Source organism: Talpa occidentalis, unplaced genomic scaffold (genome assembly GCF_014898055.3).
Source record: "Talpa occidentalis isolate TD23 unplaced genomic scaffold, MPIMG_talOcc4v2.1 talOcc4.4, whole genome shotgun sequence".
Lineage (NCBI taxonomy): Eukaryota > Metazoa > Chordata > Mammalia > Eulipotyphla > Talpidae > Talpa > Talpa occidentalis.
The window spans coordinates 70358271-70365359 of NW_023604295.1; positions in this window are offsets into that span (position 1 = coordinate 70358271).

A 7089-nucleotide genomic window follows, 5' to 3' on the forward strand; every position below is an offset into this window, starting at 1 on the left:
GTCTCTGGTGAATCCTCTTACCCTCCCGTGCATCCGGCCTGTACCCTGGTTCTTGTATAAAATAAATGAATAAATCTTAAAAAAAAAAGACACCGAAGTAATTCATATATTCATGCAAGAAACTCTTGAACTAGAATTGAAGTCTGTACTGTTGCAAATGTGCACAAATTTGGAAGTCAGACAAATCTTACTCTTTCAATTTCAGCCTTTTAACAAATGCTAGAAAATAAAATAGAAAATAAAATAGAAAATAAAATAAAACTGATTAATTTTATTGTACTTTGAATTTTAATATGAGTTTCAAAGAACACAAAGATTTTAAGTCTGTAGTTTTTAAGAGGCTAGTTGTTTTCAGCTAAGTCTTTGCAAGAGAATGATCCATATTTATCTGCATAAACATTTTCCCCCACAAGTTCTGCTTTAATGGATGTGGAGGTGGATTAAAGTAACTGAATGTTTAACATGTACCCCCATATGATTCAAATGTATAGAATATTTTAGGAGTCACTGGATTAGATGGCTAAGAAGTCTAAAGTAACCATGATAGTCTGAAGTCATTCTGAAATATTAATGTTATATTAATTCTTTCTGAAAGTGAAGAGGTTCAGAATAGGTCTACACCAAATCTGTTTTGAAATGTGGATTATTTTAGAAGGAATGGAAATGGAACATGAAGTCTCAAGATAAATCTTTACCACTTTCTTAACTACCTTCAACAGTATAACTTGTGAGTACTACCCACAATTAGGGCTATATTCAGAAACTACCTTTCTATCTGAATAACTTACCTATAAGGCAAACACAAGTAATTATTCAACATTTGCACTTCTTTAAAAAAAAAGTGAGTTATCTCCCACCCCTTGAGGTCCCAGACCCCTATCTTTTGCCTTAGCTAAGGATAAAATATATAGTTAATTATAACTTTTCATTTTCATATCGCTCATGTTCTATGTGGTCTCCCCATACATATGCAATTTAATTTTCTTTTTTCCTTTAATCTGTCTGATGCTAATTTTACTACTCAAGTAGCCTGAGAAGTACTGAAAGGGGTAGGGATTATTTTCCCATCTTCCCATCATAGTACATGTATTTGACTAAGTGGAAAAATAAAGAAAACATTTTTAAATTATTTTTTCTTAATAGTAATTATTATGCTTAAGTTAGCAAAAATACAACCTAATTCATTCTTTTTATTTGTTCAGTTACTAAAATAAAAAAAAATTTGCATCACAACAGTGAGATTGGAAATATTCTGATTTAAAACAAATTGTAACATGGAGTGGTCAATAGTGGAGAGAAAAACAAACAAAAAAAAGTAATGGGGAAAGTAAGTCATTAATGTACTTAAATACTTAACACAAAGGATTATTTTCAACAATAGCTTTAGTTGAGGAAGTAGATGATTAAGTTGATTCTGTGATATTATAAAGGACATGCATTGATATAGATTAGATGATAGATGATTGGTAGGTAGGTAGATAGGTAGATTAGATAGGCAGATAGATAGATAGATAGATAGATAGATAGATAGATAGATAGATAGATAGATAGATAGATAGACTCATCTTTATATAATAGGTACTTTAGGTGAAAACACCAAATGATGTAATACCCTTCCTAAAGGATTCTTTATAGATTGAATCACTGCTCCTATTCTGATCTCAGCAAATAATATCAGGATATTTAAAAGAAATTCTGAGAAAATGTGATTTTTTTTCTGATTTTAATCAAATCACTTTTCATTTTAAGTAATTTAATATTTTTATTGATATAACATTGGTTTACATTGCATTTGTGTTGTGGGAGTGTAGAAGACTCCTGATGTTGTTGCCAGAGAACTCCTAGCACCAAAATTCCCAAAAACTCCTATAGTCCATATTAAAACTGAGCAAAGAGAATCAGTTATAGGCACATATTAAGCTATTGATTCGATAGATTCTTAAAATTCAAGTATGAAGAAATATCTGTATTTGAATTATAATAGATAATTTTCAAAAAATTGAAATTTGATAACCTAAAATTACATATGTGTGATCAGAATAAATATATCTCAAAAGAATAAATTCAGATCATTTGAATTCACTTTTTTAGCACTCCACTAAATGATATGGTTTACAAGTTAAATTGATTTTAGTAAGATATATAGATATCACAAAAGCTCATAATATATGGTGTGGTATGCTTAGGTTGAAATTGAAAATAAAATTAGGTCAGTATTTGCAATTCTTCTGTCTAATAGAGACTCATCATCACAAGTACACACACATAGACATACAAATCATAGTATGTATTTATTTATTTTTAAAGATTTATGTATTTATGTATAAAAGAACTGGGGGACAGGTCAGAAGTGGGAGTGGTGAGAGGATTCATCAGAGGCAGAGTGGGGGACAGAACAGGCATTGTGACTGAAATACATTGCTAAGGGAGCAGCGGGCCAGTCAGGAGAGGTCTGCTGTGCCATGTGGGTAACTCCCTGGCCAGGGACAAACTCATGCTGCAGTGGCTGCAGATAGCTTCGTAGGTTGCATCTTATCCCTTTGCGCCACCAGGGAGGCCCACAAATAATAGTATTTCTTTTAACAAAATTTCATTTGTTTCACTTAATATATTGTCATTAGGATGTTGAAAAATAAATTCATTTATTTAAATCACTATATTTTTGTAAATTTAGGAGCACTTATTTTCTACTATTTTTTCAGAAACCCCGTTATTCTGCACCTTAATTACCCCAATATTCCTTTAGATGATTATTTTAATTGCAGCTACATTTTCGAGATTATATAAAATGTGAAATTTGTACTAATTATAATGTCTATTATTAGAAAGACGCATAAAACTCAATAACACACTTAAACAGAGTAGAAATAGAAGTTATTTGACATGGTGATGGGTGTAGGAAGAGATCTAAGCAATACCAAAGTGAAATGGAAAGAATAAAATTAAAGGCAAAGTACCAAACAGTATTAAAACTCATCACTAATATATGATGCTACTGAAGATTCTCCTTTGTGAAGAGATAGGGCTTATATTAGCAGTTAAATTTCTAAAGTTTGACAGTTATAAAGAAATGTACTAAGAAGAGTAGCTTGTCTCTGACTCAATTATTTGAAGTAAAGAGGGAGCTCTATAATCTTAAGCATATTTTACATGTCTAATGTAGATAATTATTTGATACCAATTACTAGATTACAGTTTTTATAGAAAATGTAATAGTGTCTTAAATATCTGAATAATAAGTCAGAAGGTAGGCTGAGTCATGTTGTGAGAAAATTCATCTTTATTCAATGTCTCAAAGAAAATCAAGTGTTAGGTCTTTAAGACTTTTTTGATTATTATACTAGTTTTGTTAGATAGTATCATGCATTCATATCATTTTTATCCATTTTAACATAATATAAAACTCAAAGCATAAAAGCATTACAAAATCCAGGTAGTAAAAGCTCCACTATGAAAAAGTTATCTTCAAATGAATCATACATATTAATTTAACTGGCATAAGGAACTTAATCTTTGAGTAAAAAATAAATTGTGAAGTTTATGTACAGAGAAAGAACAAGATTTAAATAAATATATAGAGTTAAAGGAGCATTGCCCTAAAATTCATGGATTCAGTTATGCTTTCTTAAAAAATAAATATTGAGCAATATGACTCTGTGAAGATGTCATCTGTTTAAAAGTCATGTTTCCCATATCCAAGGTCAATTAAAGTACTTAAGAAATAAAACAGGAAAATAAAAACTTCGTCAAAACATCACCATCACAATATGTACCTTTAAATAAATTTATTTTAAATGCTGATAATGAATTTTATCAATAAAAATAAACTGTAATTTGATTCACATATCAAATCTGACACTGACAAACATTGTTGAAGTTTATGCTTTCTAACTGCTGCCACCTATTTTTCTTGTTTACCTTATCTGGTTATAAGAATCTGAATTTAATCATTTCTTAACTTATCAGGCAATCCAACCTTTTGGATATATCACTTTTACTCTTCTTTATGCTACTCAAATCCTGTCTTATTTTCTTAGCAGGCTTAGCTTCTCCTTTCTACCATTATCATTACTTCATCAATAGTTGCTTTTTCCCTTTCTCCAATCTTTTTACTTAACTAGCAGAAGCCCTAGCCAGGACAAATCAATTACTCCTCTTACTGTGGGTTTAGAGAAACCTATAAATCCCAAACTGACAATTTACTAGAAATATATGCACAAACACATTAAAATAGGCTAAGAGATAGATAATATTATGTTTATATCCATCTGCATCTAGATCTGTATATATAGATACATATTTCCTAATTCCTATTTTCTTTTACTCTCCTGTTTGATTCCTTTATGCCATCCTCATTCTTCTCTAAACTCCAATATCTATCTTCCTCGCTTAGTCTCAAGTATTCAATTTTATTCATGATTTTCAGATAGTAGATGCAAAATATAAAACAGTTGGAAAAATCGTTTTCCCTACATTTTCACCATAAGTCCACCAACATAACTGTAGCTGCTGTTCTTGTACTTGTCTTCCTTTGATTAAAGCAATAAACTGCCCTTATTCTAAAAAAAAGAAAAAGAAAACAAAACTACTAAACTTTGCCTTCTTCTGCTTAATTCCCATAAGCTTATATAACATGATGTGAGCTGTACATAAACAAAATCATTACCTGAAATTAACTCTTCCTCCAAGATACGTTTTGTTCTTCTGTTCAAGTTAGCACCTTTGTAGAAATGTTATATGCATATAGTTATATGTCAGCTTATAGTTCTCAATCCTCAAATAGTTCAGTAATATATTTCATCAAACAATATATGAAGGAAGATTGGTTCATACAAATTATTATTCATTTGCATCTAGAAGTGTTGTAGTTATGTGATACATGTGGCTAAAGATAAGGGTCATATTTTTCAACTTTAATCACTAAAGCGATCTTAAAGACTATGTAAAAATAAATATGTTTTTAAAAGTTTAAAGGAAGAAAATATTTATATCAATGTGATATTTTTCAATAATTCAATACACACACAAATAGGACAGTCTTGGAAACGCAATCTAGAGATGAAGGTAATATAATCCATTTATTTCCCTAGAGATACTACAAAGATATTTTCCTATTTCCTGCAATGGAAATGAAAGTAGAAGATCTCATAGGGAGTCCCTGAGTACAAAGTTCTGAGAGAGAAGTCATGAAAAGTAGGTCAGAAATCAAAGTCAGTAATTGAAGATGAACTGAATAAAACAATATTCATCTAGTACCTTATCCTTAAGCTCGCACCATGTATTTAGTGACAGCTCTTAACAAAATAATTTAGGATATGTGATCTAAGATGACAGACTAGTGGCAGCCTGGAGTCCTCATTTCTTCCATAGACACAACTGACTGACACCAGTGAGTTGTGTTATTTTGAAGGAACAGATGATGAAGATACTCTACTTTATGAAATTTCTACTTGCTTCCTTAGATTAACATTTACATAAGATATATAAGTAATTTCAAATTGTTTGAATATATTTTTTGATATAAGAGCCTTAGGTTTTGTTTTTGTTTTTTTCTTAGAGTATGCAAATAATATACTTCAAAAAGACATCATTTTCCACTGAATAACAGAGAAATCTCTGCCTTAAAGTAGGCAACATTCATGAGCAGGTTTTATTAGTTTGTATGGACAGAGAAAAGCCTAAAAGAGGAGAATGAAAGGAATGGAAGGAAGGAATAGTTCCATCTGTTTTTGCAAATGACATTTTTTTTTTAAACTAAGTAGTATCCCATTGTGCATATAGATGACATCTTCTTAATCCATTCATCTATCTTTGGGCACTTAGTTTTTGTTTTAATAACTTGACTCTTGTAAATAGTGCTGCAATGCACATAGGAATGGATATTCCTTTCCTATTAGTGTTTTGTATTTTTCAGGTATATATGGAAAGGGATTCCTGGAGTATATGATCGATCCATTTTTAATATTTTGAGAAACAGTCATGCTATTTTCCATAGAGGCTGTACTAGTCTACATTTCCATCAACAGTGTGCAAGAGTTCATTTTTCTCCACATTTAGTCTTTTAGGTCTGAGTCATTCTTGCAGGGGTTAGGTGGTATCTCATTATAGTTTTGACTTGCATTTCCATGATAAATGATGAAGAGCATTTTTTTCTAATGTCTGTTGACCATTTGTATGTCTTCTGGTCAAAGAGTCTATTAAGTATTTCTGCCCATTTTTTTGATTGGGTAATTTGTTTTCTTTTTGTTGAGTTCATGAGTTATTTGTATATATTGGATCTCACACCCTTGTAGATACATTCCTTACTCCCATATTTTCAAATCTATTAAATAGACAGCATTCTTCTCAGAGGTGGTAGTCTTTCTGAAGTGAGTTAGGAGTCAAAGGAAGCTCAGTAAGTCCAGGCTGGGCAGGGACTGATGTCTCTCCCACTACCCCAATTTTGGTCTTGGCATGACCATTTTTCTCGCTTTCCAATCCTTTCTAGTAGTCTCAGTCTCACTTCCTTATGGAGATGCCAGTCATCAGGTCCTCAGTAAACTTCCAAGTTTAGACTAGCAGAGTCAAAATCACATGCTAGATGAATTATACAAATAAATACGCGTACATTTACACTTGCTTTATTGGAAAATAGAATTACATGTATATTGAGAAGGTATAAAATTAAAACATTTTATAATAGTCATCATCAGTATAACTTAGTACTTAATTGTCACTGAAAGAATTACTGTGTTTCCACCTCTCCCCCATTTTATTTAAACTTAACTCCCTGGGAGTTAAGTTTCAGTGTAATCACCTCTATAGCCTGAGTTCAACCTGGCCAGCAGACATCTCCTGCTTTGCCCTCTGCCTCCCTTAGCAATGTATTTAGTAAATCTACCTGTTCTACTCCCCGCTCTGTCTCTGGTGAATCATCTCACCCCCCTGCACCTCTGGCCTACACCCCAGATCTTCTATGCAAAAATTAAAACAAATAGAAAAATATTTATTTAAAAAATGTATAAATAAGTATCAATACTAAATTCAGTATATTAAATAAATGAAAACGTGTAATACAGAATCCAAAATAATGGTTTTACCTTTGAATGG